The 15,772-nt window shown below is 35.1% G+C and overlaps 1 long non-coding RNA gene across 1 annotated transcript; it reads right to left on the bottom strand.

Moving 5' to 3' along the window:
• Positions 1-2,542: 2,542 nt before the first annotated feature.
• On the bottom strand, positions 2,543-10,778 carry LOC309493982. Its single transcript, XR_014204160.1, has 3 exons — positions 10,590-10,778; positions 8,239-8,910; positions 2,543-3,151 (listed from the first exon to the last, which is right to left on the bottom strand). It is a non-coding gene; the product is annotated as an uncharacterized lncRNA (long non-coding RNA).
• Between the last annotated feature and the right edge of the window lie 4,994 nt (positions 10,779-15,772).

The following is a 15,772-nucleotide window of genomic DNA, read 5'->3' on the forward strand; positions in this document are numbered from 1 at the left end:
GGTCCCACTCTACATGGTGTTAAAGTAACACTGAAGCGGTGTTAAAGTTAATGAGACAATTAAGTGATTAATTGAGTGATGATTGAGCATTATTGAAGACACCTGATGATAACAAGCAGAATCACTGAAGGAGAAAATCACAAATTGTAAGCCACCGTTATGGTGATGGGTGTTTGCTTTAGTTGGGCTCTTGACCCTTAAATTATTAACTTTAATTTTTTGTTTGATTGTTGTATCTGACTTACAACTGCCAGATGAACGAAGAAAAAAAGTTATCTGATGGTGTTGGATATGTTATGACAATCATTATTTTAACTTTATGTTTATGATTTATGTTGTTGGTTACAGCACAACTGTGATTCTGCATAAATATCCAGAATTTTAGATATAATATAAAGGATTTCTTAAAAGTAAAAAAAAAAAAAACTCTTCTTATAGTAACACACAGACATAAAGATTCAGTCTATGCATCTCAACAATGGTGACAATTGGGAAAAGTAAATTACATAGACAATTCAGATCATAATTTATTCATACCGCAATGCATGATGGGAGCCATTAATGAGTTGTGATTGGTGGTAGCCACTGCAACATGCTTTATTATTGTCACCATTGTTGGGATTCACAGGCTGATTATTGATGTCTGTGTTTCTTAATTATTACATTTGAAAGTGTTTTGATCAGAACAATGTTTATTAAATATATTGGATTATAAGAAAAATGCTGATAATCATATACTGTAGAATCAAAAAGCTGCTGCTAACAAGTTACACCAAACTATCTCAATAAGTTTCATTTTCGGATCACAGCATGACTATGTCAAAACATAACCAACACTATCAGATCACACTTTTTCTTTGTTCATCTGACTGTTATAAATTAATAACAGCAGACAAACAAAAGTCTAAAGTTAATAATATACAGTAAGGGTCAAGAGCCCAACTAAAGCAAACACCCATCACCATAATGGTGGCTTACAATTTGAGATTTTCTCCTTCAGTGATTCTGCTTGTTATCATCAGGTGTCTTCAATAATGCTCAATCATCACTCAATTGATCACTTAATTGTCTCATTAACTTTAACACTGCTTCAGTGTTACTTTAACACCATGTAGAGTGGGACCATATGTGCTCTGAGCAGTGTTAATTTAACACTGGGGAATTTACTGTGTACATTTCGTTACAAGTCATTTACAAGTGATTAGTAAATGATTAACTAATTATTTATGAAACATCACTATGCGTTCATAAATTATTAATAAGTGATATATTAATTATTTTATATATGTTTTGTAGATTCAGTTATAAGTCATTTACAATTGATTAGTTAATGATTAACAAATAATTTACAAAACATGAATATGCGTTTCATAAATGTTTAAATTATTTTGTCTATTATTTTGTATGTATGTAGCAATTAGAGGGTGCGGAAAGTGTTGTAAATGACTTGTATACACGTACAGATCATTTGTAACAGGTAAGTAACAGTGTTCAACACAATGATGTGTAAACGCATGAATAAATCATTTACAACACTTTCTGCATCCCCTAATCTAAAGTGTAAACTATTCATCACTTGTAAATGTGTTACACATCATTCGTAGATTACCACTTCAAGAATCAATAAGGCATAAGAATGATGTGTAACACATTTACAAGTGATGAATAGTTTACACTTTAGATTAGGGGATGCAGAAAGTGTTATAAATGATTTATACATGTGTTTACACATCATCTGTAACAGGTGTTGAATACTGTAGTGTGTGCTGCAGTGTAAGTGCTGACTGGTGAGGGTATAGACGGCTGTCTTCTCTGAAACACATGGAGTCTTTAACCACTGTGCATCTGATGTGAGCAAAACATACAAAAAAATTTACATCATTTATTAAACATTTATGAAATGCATAGTCATGTTTTGTAAATTATTAGTTAATCATTAACTAATCAATTGTAAATGACTTATAACTGAATCTACAAAACATACATTAAATAATTAACATCACTTATTCATAATTTATGAATGCATAGTCATGTTTCATAAATGATTAGTTAATAATTTACTAAGCACTTGTAGATGACTTGTAACAGAATTTACACAACACAAATTTACAAAACATAAACTCTTAGTAGGCCTATATCAGCATATTTATGAATGTTTTGTAAATTATTAGCTCATCATTAACTAACCACTTACAAATGACTTACAACTGAACGTCAAGTGTTACCGGAAATTCCACTGTGGTTCATGAGTTTCAGAGGTTAAATGGATGTCATGAAGTCACTCAGCTCCTCTCGTCTCATTCTTGTCCAGGTCAGACAGCAGTTCAGGAAGTTCTTCAGATGTCTTTGCTGTGTCAAACAACACTGAGGACTAAAGCATCACGATCAGGAAATAAAAAGTGGCATTGTTATACGTGTATTTTATATAACAGAGTGAATGTTTTGGGAATTTTAAATTCATAATTCATCTTGAATGATAGGAAAACATGTTATACGAGTGTCTTATTTTATAGCTGTTAATGTTATTGATGTAAAGCTCTTAAAGGGGTGGTAAAACACGATTTCACTTTTCTAACTTTAGTATAGTGTGTAATGTTGCTGTTTGAGCATAAACAACATCTGCAAAGTTACAACTTTCAAAGTTTAAAGCAAAGGGAGATATTTGCTTTTAAAGAAATCAATTTCTCAGAACTACAAAAAACGGCCAGTAGGGACTACACGACATTCCTGCGGGCTTGCTGACATCACTAAGCCCAATATTTACATAAACCCCTCCTCCGATGAAGGATTCGCACAATGGCTAGTCCTGAAAGATGGAGCAGTTCCAACTTAAAAAACAGAAACTGTTTACGGACCACAACCTGTAAATATGATTTATTTTTCGTCGTTGTGTTTTCCTGTAATAGTTTGTATTGTTAATTGTACGTTGTAGCAAGGAAGTAAACGAAGGACAATGCTGTTTGGCTCCACAAACCAGTTTGTTAAATGCTAACGTTAATTCATACTTATCCGACAAACACATACAAACTTCTGATTAATATCACCAGCGCAGCGAACTTGGAATGTTCGTGTTTGTTGTCGTTTATGTGATCAGTGTAAATTATTCTTTGATTATAGCTTTTATGTATTGTTTATCTACATGCTTGTTTATCTACAGCAGGGGTGGGCAAACTACGGCCCGCGGGCCACATACGGCCCGTTAAGCTGTTTAATCCGGCCCGTCGAGTATTTACAAAATTGTCTTAAGATCGCATTCATTTAGCCTTTTTCTTGCAATACTTTGCGTTATATATATATATAGTGTTGCATATATTTGACAATCGGAATATCAGATATTTCATGCCATAGCTAACAAATGTACACAGTAAATTCCACAGTGTTAAATCAACACTGCTCAGAGCAAATATGGTCCCACTCTACAGAGTGTTAAAGTAACACTAAAGCGGTGTTAAAGTTAATGAGATAATTAAGTGATTAATTTAGTGATGATTGAACATTATTGAAGACACCTGCAGTTAACAAGCAGAATCACTGAAGGAGAAAAGCACAAATTGTAAGCCACCGTTATGGTGATGGGTGTTTGCTTTAGTTGGGCTCTTGACCCTTATATGCTTACTTTAGAGTTAGTTTGGCTGTTGTATCTGAGTTATAACTGCCAGATGAACAAAGAAAAAAAAAAGTGATCTGATGGTGTTGGTTATATCAGTGGTTCCCAAACCTGTCCTGCCGGCACCCCAACACTGCACGTTTTCTTTGTCTCCCTAATCAAACACACCTGATTCAACTCATCAGCTCATTATCACATGGGTTAATGAGCTGATGAGTTGAATCAGGTGTGTTTGATTAGGAATACAAAGAAAACGTGCAGTGTTGGGGTGCCGGCAGGACAGGTTTGGGAACCACTGGGTTATATTATGAAATTCATCATTTGAACTTGATCACTGAACTCATTATGATCCTTATTTCTGACTTCGATTTATGTTGTTGGTTACAAAATAACTGTGAATCTGCATAAATATCCAGAATTTTTTATATAATATAAAGGATTTCTTAAAAGTTGTTTAAAACAAAAAAATCTTTCCTTTAGTCACACACAGACGTCAAGATTCAGTCTATGCATCTCAGCAATGGTGACGAGCAGAATATTCAATTAGGGAAAGTAAATTAAATAGACAATTCAGATCATAATTTATTCATACCGCAATGCATGATGGGAGCCATTAATGAGTTGTGATTGGTGGCAGCCACTGCAACATGCTTTATTATTGTTGTTGAGATTCACAGGCTGATTATTGATGTCTGTGTTCCTAAATAAATTAATTTGAAAGTGTTTTGATCAGAACAATGTTTATGAAATATTTTGGATTATAAGTAAAGTATTGATAATCATATGCTGTTAAACTCACAAAACTGCTGGTAACAAGATAAACCAAACTATCTCAATAAGTTTCATTTTTCAGATCACAGCATGATTATGTCAAAACATAACCAACACTATCAGATCACACTTTTACTTTGTTCATTTGACTGTTATACATCAATAACAGCAGACAAACAACAGTAAAATTTAAAGTAAACATATAAGGGTCAAGAGCCCAACTAAAGCAAACACCCATCACCATAATGGTAACTTACAATTTATGATTTTCTCCTTCAGTGATTCTGCTTGTTATCATCAGGTGTCTTCAATAATGCTCAATCATCACTAAATTAATCACTTAATTATCTCATTAACTTTAACACCGCTTTAGTGTTACTTTAACACTCTGTAGAGTGGGACCATATTTGCTCTGAGCAGTGTTGATTTAACACTGTGGAATTTACTGTGTAAAAAAGGAAAAATTACATAAAAGCAGATCATCATTCATTCAGCTCTGTTATGGCTGCGGTGTGTGTCACGTAACAAGCAATGACGCGTCACCATGGAAACCAAACAGACAGCGACTTAAGCGCATAGACTTGTTGCACGTTCATGTTTTTTTCCTTTTTTGGAAACTCACAGAGAAAACAAAATGTTTGGTAACCGCTTGCACACCCGTTTAGTTTTTCCTTTGATTTGTCTGCTATTTAGTGTCTTTGCTCCTCTGGATTAGTGGATGTATCCTGACTGATTCCGTTTACCGCCCGGCTTTCGACCGCGCTCCCCTGTCTGCCATGTACAGAACCCGGTTTTGTTCATGAAATGTTCTGATCTGCCTTTGCTTTTTATGTTTTATTTTAGTATACTTACAAATAAATTTGTATATTCGTTTATTTCGTTTTTTCCACAAATGTATGACTTTTGGAAGTGCAAATTGATTGCCATATGCAGTTTTAATAAAGTTGAATTAATTTCTGTCATTTTTACTCTTCTAAGTGTACACTTGCAGGTGTTTTGTTTCTAATTTACTGTTAGGCCCATTAAATAATAATAAGGATAAACAATATTTAAAAAGTATAGGCTATAATTATCTAACATCTAACTAATTAAAAATTAACCTCAAAACATAACATGCTAAATGGGGGATATCTAGCATAAAAAATGTATTGTCAGAATGTCGTCTCTCAGTTGTTGAATTTCGCGCAGACGTTGCCACAACGTAAATGTGTTTGCTCAGCCCGATCTCATGAAAGTGCGAATACCACGAATTGTATTTGTAGTAGCCTACTTTTCGCGTGCATATGATACGCACTTTATGGCGTGTAATAGGCACGCACTCCGCACCCCTAATCCTAACCAAGGGGTTTACAGTGCGTACACTGTTAGCCCTTGCTGTAAAAAAAGGCGTAATTCAGACAGTATCATACCATTTTCCATTAAAACAGTAATATACCGTAGAAAACAAAAATAGCCTACAGGTTTATACTGTAAATGAACAGCGCTCAAAATCGACACTCAGAGGCTGTTTTCCCAATCACACCCTATACCCTCATTCACTATTCCCTACATTAGTTCACTAATATAGTCCACTTGACTGAGTGAATGAAAAGAAGTGAGTGAATTGAGACACTGATGAACACCTGATAAGCAGAATCACTGAAGGACAGAGAAACAAGAACAGAAAAAAGAGAAACACAAAAACTACAACTGACTTCCAGCAACACTGAGTGTGAAACCAGTTTACAAACCAGGTTACGATTATTTCTTTCATACATGTACAAAAGTTCTTGTTGAGAATTAACAAAGATTTAGTTTATAATAAAGTTTGTTGTCACCATAATGGAGATCAGTATTTGCTTTAGTTGGTCTTGTCTCTTGACTTCTTACTTTTCATCTCTCTCTGACTGCTGTAACAGTGAGTTTATAAAACACATTTGTTATGGCAAGAAAAAGTCAAGAGGAAGATGATCAGGTGTTTTTTTTTTCTTTTGTGATGATGTCACAGTCATCTTGGATTATCTGATTTTCAGATTTTTCCTGTATATATTCATTGAAATTATGGATATGTCATATTTAACATAAATCTGTGTATCTACAAAATGAAATCAAAATTTTTGTAATCATGTCTTCTGATAAATAACAATCATATAGTGCATTCAATTTTATTTTTCTCCTGCTTGACTCAGACACACACAGATATCAACAATCAGCACATGAATCTCAACAATGGTGAAAAGTTTCATGTCACAATGCATGCTGGGTTCCAGGATAATATAAAACTCCCAGCATGCACTGCTGCATGAATAAAAAAATAATAATAATATTGCCACCATTGTTGAGATTAATGTGCTAAATTGTGATATATCTGTGTTTCTAAAACATAGTGTAGCTTTATTTTTGATTTATGCATGATGTGTTAAAAAAAATTAGTCATAGCAATTTATTGCTGTAGTTTCACAGTAGAGCTAATGTAACACTTTTGATCGAGGATAAAACTCTGAATGAACAAGAATTAATTCCTTAGTGAATGAACAGGCAATATGATGAATTTGTCACCATAAGCATTACAACCGCAATCATTCATAAACTGTGTGCGCACAAGTGTGACTTGCAAAAACACAGTAGCACAGTAGCAAAAGAAAAAAGAATGTTTTAGCATCAGCATCCCAACTAAAGCAAGCACTGATCTCTATAATGGTAACTTCAAACAAACATTTTCAATTAAACATCTTAATAACAACTTCTGTAGATGTATGACAGAAATAAAGTCATACTGGTTAATAATAAGTATAATAATGTGTAATGGCTGGAAGTTAGTTGTATTTCTTGTGTTTCTCTATTTTCTGTTCTAACAGCAGGTGTTCATCACTAATGCTCAACAATCACTTACACATTCTCTTAATTATCTCACTGCAACACTGTCTCAATGTTACTTTTTACTCTTTGTAGTGTGGATTTTCCTGTGGGGTTGAAAGGGTTAACAGTGTAAGATAAAAAGACACACCCACAAAATGTATTTTAACAGTAATAAACTGTAAGTTATAAAACTGTTTTATACTGGCAACACTGTTGCCAGTAGTTTACTGTAAAATCTTGTTTTTTGGGTCACCATTGTGCAGAAGAGTAGAGCCTGTGCTTCAGTCCAGCAGAAGATCTACAAACATTGATGATATACTGCATGTTGCTTTATTTACCAGGCGGTGACTGTGTAGTTGCTGGTCCAGTGGAAATCTCTTTATGTTCAATAGTTTTTTATTGGTCTCAAATGAAAGAAGTTCATAGTAATACTTTGCTCACATTATTAATGCATTATAAATTTTAGTTAATACATTTAAATGACAGTTGGTCAATTTAAGGCAGTCGGTTTCTGCAAGTGTAATTAGTTAACTTGAATTAGAATTTAGTGCATTTTTACAGAAACAAACTAGATTACAGTAAAGAACTGTACAATTAACAGTATTTTACTGGCAACAGTGTTGCCAGTATTTTACTGTAAAAAAACCCGGTAAGGTCTAACAGTGTAGCATATGCACGCAAAAAACATTCTTGGCGTATAAATGGCACGAGAAATAAAATCTGTGGTATAGATAGGCACTTTCATGAGATTGTGTTTCATAATCTGCTACTGGGCCGGTGTTGTGCCGAATTTCGACCCCTTGCCAAATTATTACCCCCCTCGTTGAAGTCAGTACCTGATTGCCTAATCCTAACCCCACCCCTAATCCTAACCCCTCCCCCACAGCTAATCCTAAACCTACCAATACTAGGGGGGGTAATAATTTGGCGGGGGTCGAAATTCGGCACAACACCGGCCCTCTGTCAAATTTTAAAACCCAGTGTGGCCCTTGAGCCAAAAAGTTTGCCCACCCCTGATCTACAGGCATGCTAAACATGGTTTTGTGTTTGATTTGGCTACTGTTGTAAAGCCAATGTTTAGTGTTCGTATTGGATTAATAGTTCAGGCGACAGATATTTAGCTACAATCGTTCTAAATATACAAAAGTAACAGTGTCATATAGCGATCTGCAGTCTTAAAAAACATACCTTTCTGAAACGTCCTTTAACAGCCGTTCTTGAACAGTTTCTGCTCGATCCTCTCCACTAACATTCTCTGGGTCTGATTCGGCTCAAACTGGTATGGCAATATTGACGCCGTTGTTTACTGAAGCACAAACTACCGGTAAAGATAAGGGGGCGTGACGTTTCCGAACAACGTGCACTTGGCGGTTAGCGAATCACAACACACTGGGCCAGCTAACCAATCTGAGCCCATTGCGTATTTTGAAGGGGGGGGCTTCATAGAACGCGGAAATCATCCGACCGTTTTTACAAGGAGGGACAGAGCAGTGTAGAATAATGGTTAAATATGTGAAAAATAATGCGAATTTTTAAAAACGAAGCATGAACACATGTTACAGTGCACCCCACAAACACAATCAAGCCTTCGAAAAAAGGCGTTTTACCACCCCTTTAAATTTGATTTAGTCTTTTGTAAACAGGATTTTTTGGTGGAGGGTGAAAAGCATATTTTTACAGATTCTTCAGAATAACTACACAGCAAAATCCCCAGTGTTAAATCAACACTGCTCAGAGCAAATATGATCCCACTCTACAGAGTGTTAAAATAACACTGAAGCAGAGTTAAAGTTTATGAGATAATTAAGTGATTAACTGAGTGATGATTGAACATTAGTGATGAACACCTGCAGTTAACAAGCAGAATCACTGAAGGAAAGAGAAACACAAGAACTACAACTGACTTTTAGTCACAGCCTTAGATTGAATCAACTAAAGATAAAAAGAAGAGATTAAATCTGTGAAGATCTCAGCAGAGGAGGATTAAACAACTCCACAAACAGCATTACCAGCTTCACTTATTACTAACCAGACTGACTTTATTTCTGTCATATGTCTATGAACAGAGGTTTAGATGTTGATGTTTTAAAATGTTTGGCCACCATTATGGTGATCAGTGTTTCCTTTAGTTGGGCAGTTTGAATTTTGGTCTTTGTAACAGTATTTACCAAAGCACATAATTTGTTACAAAGAATGCCAAAAACAAAGATGTTCAGGTGGTTTAGTTTACATTATTATAAAGTAGAGGAATTCCATAATCTTTTCCCTGATCATAAGTTGCCATTTGTTACTAAAAATTAGCTTACACCTTTCTTGTCAGAGAGTAGACATTTAGATTTTTTTATACATTGCTGAATTTTTGGAAAATCATTATTTTCTTTTATGTATTTTTTTAGGAACAAACAGACATCCAGGAGCAGCATATGAATCTCAACAATGGTGACATGCATCATGCTGCAATGCATGCTGGGAGCCAAGCGTTTTATACTATGGTGCCTCCCAGAATGCATTGCGGCATAAAAAGCATGTCACCATTGTTGAGATTCATATGTGGATTCTTGATGTCTGTGTGTTTGTCCAAAGATTACTGTCCCAATAATAAAAAAATAAAAAAATAAATAATTAGCTTGATGTCTGATCTGAAGAAAGAAGTCAATGTTGTTAAAAAAAATATATATTACTAACAAATAACCACTTTCAGTCAATGATAAAATTTGTAAACTTTATGATGTTGAAAACTATAGGCCTATTACCTGACTGTCTTTGATTCTGGCTTTCCATGCAACAAATTATGTGTTTAAGTAAACACTGTTACAAAGACCATAAACTCCCCTAAGAAGTCCAGAGTCAAATTGCACAACTAAAGGCAACACTGTTCACCATAATGGTGATTTTTAAATGGTGATTTTAAAACATCAACATCTAATCCTCTGTTAATTCTCAATAAGAACTGTAGACGTCTGACAGAAATAAAGTCAGTCTGGTTAGTAATAAGGGAAGCTGGTAATGCTGTTTGTGGAGTTGTTTAATCCTCCTCTGCTGAGATCTTCACAGATTGAATCTCTTCTTTTTATCTTTAGTTGATTTAATCTAAGGCTGTGACTAAAAGTCAGTTGTAGTTCTTGTGTTTCTCTTTCCTTCAGTGATTCTGCTTGTTAACTGCAGGTGTTCATCACTAATGCTCAATCATCACTCAATTAATCACTTAATTATCTCATTAACTTTAACTCTGCTTCAGTGTTACTTTAACACTCTGTAGAGTGGGACCATATTTGCTCTGAGCAGTGTTGATTTAACACTGGGGATTTTGCTGTGTAAGCTGAAATATTTTCAAGTAAATGTTGGCAAAACAACAACAACAACAACCAAAAACTGTTTCATGTGTGCATGGTGAAGGGAAATAAATGAATTTACATTCAGAGTTGTAAAGTTATAAATTTGTCAATCTTGCAAAATTATATTTTTGTTTGTGAAGGTCAGAAAGCTGTTTCTTTTTGTAAGGACCCATTTTACTGTACACTACTTTAATTGTCTCGTACACAATATGTAATAAATGTATTTTCAAGAGGGAGGGCCAGAGGATGTATAAATACAACCGGCACATCCGGGAACTTAACTGTCAATTTCGTAACCACCCCTTTTTAGGGGTAAACAAACCAGACTTCCCATAGACTTCAATACAAAATAGCGGCACAGCCGGCAGACGTGTATAACTTCAGAAATCACTTAGATGAAATATGTTGAGTAATTATATGTCCACCCTGCCTTCCATAGAGCGTGAACGATACATTTATAAACTTAATTTGGGCAACTTAAAAACATGTCCCTTCATTCTACCAGCGTCAAATTGGTCTAACAACCCCACCCATTGGCCAGAAGTGTCTTACCCGGACATTTACTCGTACCTCATCGAGTCACCAGGTAGCCAGTGAATGATTTAGAAACTTCAGTTTTAAGAAGTAAACATCTTTAAATGTATATATGTGATGCGATCTGCGAAAACCCGTCGGATGTCGCGCTGGGCCGATTTCAGTAAATTCCAAAATAGTTTGAATGTCAGTTTTTTGTCAAATTATTATTTTTTTCATTAAATTATTATTCTATAACATATTTTCTCTTATCTCTGAAAATATCTTGGCAAAATTCCCTTGTTTAGTGCAGAAAAACAGCGATAGTGTCAAGCTGAAAATACTCTCTTTCTCTAATGCATTCTATGCGACCATTTTCTCTTACGCCCGGCAGAGGTGAAAAAACAAACAAAAAAACAATCGCCGTATATCCCATACACCTGTCCGTCTCTTAACACTACAAAGATAGTTTACCTATAAAATAAACCACATAACATGTACAGTGAATGTGTATTAGTGTGCATTTCGCGCCAATCCTGTTTAAAAAAAAGAGTGCCAAGCGTCCCGACGGTGACAGTTATTAAACCGTTTTTTCTCAAAATTCCGTTCCAGAAAATCATAGCGATCGGCCGACTTCAGATAAACATAACTTTTGCTACCAACAAGCTCTGATAAAAATAAAAACAGATTTGGAAAGGGCTTGATACCAGCTTCCACACAGTAAAATCCCCAGTGTTAAATTAACACTGCTCAGAGCACATATGGTCCCACTCTACATGGTGTTAAAGTAACACTGAAGCAGTGTTAAAGTTAATGAGACAATTAAGTGATTAATTGAGTGATGATTGAACATTATTGAAGACACCTGATGTTAACAAGCAGAATCACTGAAGGAGAAAATCTCAAATTCTAAGCCACCGTTATGGTGATGGGTGTTTGCTTTAGTTGGGCTCTTGACCCTTAAATTATTAACTTTAATGTTTGTTTGATTGCTGTATCTGACTTACAACTGCCAGATGAAGAAAAAAAGAAAAAAAGTGATCTGATGGTGTTGGTTATATTATGACAATCATCATTTTAACTTTATGTTTTTGATTTATGTTGTTGGTAACAGCACAACTGTGATTCTGCATAAATATCCAGAATTTTAGATATAATATAAAGGATTTCTTAAAAGTAAAAAAAAAAAACTTTTCTTATAGGCACACACAGACATAAAGATTCAGTCTATGCATCTCAACAATGGTGACAATTGGGAAAAGTAAATTACATAGACAATTCAGATCATAATTTGTTCATACCGCAATGCATGATGGGAGCCATTAATGAGTTGTGATTGGTGGCAGCCACTGCAACATTTTTTATTATTGTCACCATTGTTGGGATTCACAGGCTGATTATTGATGTCTGTGTTTCTAAATTAATACATTTGAAAGTTTTTTGATCAGAACAATGTTTATTAAATATATTGGATTATAAGAAAAATGCTGATAATCATGTACTGTAGAATCAAAAAGCTGCTGCTAACAAGTTTCATTTTCGGATCACAGCATGATTATGTCAAAACATAACCAACACTATCAGATCACACTTTTTCTTTGTACATTTGACTGTTATAAATCAATAACAGCAGCCAAACAAAGTCTAAAATTAATAATATACAGTATGGGTCAAGAGCCCAACTAAAGCAAACACCCATCACCATAACGGTGGCTTACAATTTGAGATTTTCTCCTTCAGTGATTCTGCTTGTTAACATCAGGTGTCTTCAATAATGCTCAATCATCACTCAATTAATCACTTAATTGTCTCATTAACTTTAACACTGCTTCAGTGTTACTTTAACACCATGTAGAGTGGGACCATATGTGCTCTGAGCAGTGTTAATTTAACACTGGGGAATTTACTGTGCATGTGATATCAAAACCTGTAATAGGTAAAATTTCACCATGTGGTGGGTTTTCCCAGATCGCATCACATATTATGTCTTTATATTTAGAGTAGCTACTGAGTGCACTTGAGATACAGGATCCCACAGCCTCCTGTTGCTGTCTTCTCGGCGTATAGCCTGCAGCCATAATTGCCTTCTGTCCGGATATTTTGTTTTACATGGCAATGGAATAAATTTCAATTTTGGGTTTTTACAAATATTATTGGTGCACCCAACCACACAACAACTCTTTGGCATGCTTGTAAGGGTTAGTACACGTCCTCAATCCGATACTGTGTATGGCGGTCACCGGTTTGTTTTCCCCTAAAAGTGGGCGTGAACCTTTTCAGAGACGTTCTATGATGCTACGCCGGTTGTGCGTATTGGTATAGTGATATAAATTTAAATGTGCAACTAATGTGAATGAATTAATTAATTAATGAAACCTTTATTGCCCCGAGGGGAATTTGTTTTGCACTCAAGGGAGCCACATTGAACATTAACACAGATAACATAGAAGATACAGTAAAACAAAACAAACAACAACAACACAATGGTGGTAACATACAATCATCAATCCAATCACTAAAATGAATCAATAAATAATTAAATAAATAATCAATAATACATAATGTCTATATGTTGTGAGCTTGTGAACAGTTATAATTGCTTAAATACTTAAAACTGTGCATTTGAATAAGTAAAACAATGTCAGTTACATTGGTTAAGTTGTTGTGAGTTATTAACAAGTACACAGTAATCTTACGTAATTTTGTTACCTTAAAAGAGTAACTTTGTTCTGAACACTAATCTGTGATATGAAGAATCTTTCAAGTAAGAGGGGAAATGTTGTGTTCATAGTTAACCACAAGGTGGCAGTGGAATGCTGAAGTGTTGAAGTGCTGCTTGGGGAGTAGAATGAGAGGTGAGATGTTCAAGAAGACAAGTTTGACATGTGTTAAAATAAAAGAGCATCGAAGGAATTACTCCGGTCTTGTGTTTAATACTTCAATACACAACAACATGAGCCAAAGATCATAAATCCTTACCAAGAATCAAATCAAAACCAATTATTATAAAAGTGAAAAGGTTGTCCACTGTATGCCTATGTAAATCACCAACTCTTGTTTTCATTTTATTTAAATGAGTGAGATGTTCAAATCTGTTTTCTCTTGTGAAATTGGATATTTTACTCTAGTTGTAATATTTGTACACAATTTTGTTCTTTATTGGAGCATATGAATACTGGTTTTCAACTTACTGTCAAACAACACAACCCTTTATTGTCTTGTAAAGGATACATGAAAGATGTTCAGTATATTCCTGAAATTATGTAAATAATGTTTGACGAAAGCACTGTGTTAAAAGCCACAGTTTTTGTATATGTGAGTGTGTTCTAGACTGAATGCAAATGAATCTTCCTCGGAAGCCGTAGTGATCAGTTTACTGTTAAGAGGTTTCTCCTTAGACTACAGTTACTGACAAAAAATAGTTGTAAATAGTTGTCACTTCTCACTGAAGTGAATCAGACTTTCCAGTGCTAAGAGAGGATTCAAGAAGAGCATGTTTGATGATTGTATACTATAGGCCAGGGATAGACAACCTTGGTCCTGGAGTGTTGCTGTTCTGCAGAGTTTAGCTCCAACCCTAATCAAACACATCTGAACAAGCTAATCAATGTCTTCAGGATAACTGGCTACAGGCAGGTGATTTTTTTTTTTTCAGGGTTGGAGTTGAACTCTGCAGGAGAGCGTCACTCCAGGACTGACATTGCCTATCCCTGCCATAGGCCTGCCAGAAAACCTGATGTTATGTTTTTGGTTGCCGCTTTTGCATGGGAAAAAGTTGCTTGTTAATGGAACAATTAAAATATGGGCTTTTCTCAAACTCAGACATCCCAACCTGCAAAAAGTCATTTCAGGGAGGTTAAAGGGATTGTTCACTTTGAAATTAAATTTTGGTATGTTTTAGCTTACCTCAAGGGCATCCAAGATGTAAGTGTCTTTTTTTCCGCAGTAGTTTCAATTTTGATATTTTTAGGTCAAACCGTTCTTGTCTGTCAGTCATACTAATGCAGGTCGATGGTCACCACCTCAAAGAGCATGCACAGAGTCCAAATTAAAACAATTCCCCATCGTTCAAATTAAACAATTCCCCATCGTAAGTACACATTGATGTCCTAAGACACGAAACGAGCGGTTTGTGTGAGAAAACGAACAGTATTTATATAGTTTTTACTTCTTGTACACAGCCACGTCCAAGTGATCTGAGAGCGCGGGCGGGTATAGATATATACACTAGATGTCGCCTTGGCTACGGTTTCGTTCCAATTAACTGCCGTAGCCAAGGCGACTTCTATTGTATATATCTATACCCGCCCGCGCTCTCAGTGACATCTTGGATGCCCTTGAGGTAAGCTAAAACATACCAAAATTTTATTTCAAAGTGAACTATCCCTTTAAGCTTATATATATATATATATATATATATATATATATATATATATATATATATATATATATATATATATATATATAAGCTTAATATATAATTTATCGTCGCTGTCGGGCGGAAACCTTGTATGTCCAAATTTGGTCAATTTCATATTTTTTCACAAATCGATGCTATTGGTCAGTCCCCACGTGGTTCTGTTATTTTTACAAATTATTAACCAATCTAAAGGGTTGAAAATAGCTTGAGAGCAAATCTCGTAACTCCATTGGACACTTCAACTGTCTGAGAATCCTCGTAACTCCACCTCTTCTTCAATTCACGGCG

The sequence above is a fragment of the Leuciscus leuciscus genome, assembly GCF_965113295.1.
Source record: "Leuciscus leuciscus genome assembly, chromosome: 3".
NCBI lineage: Eukaryota > Metazoa > Chordata > Actinopteri > Cypriniformes > Leuciscidae > Leuciscus > Leuciscus leuciscus.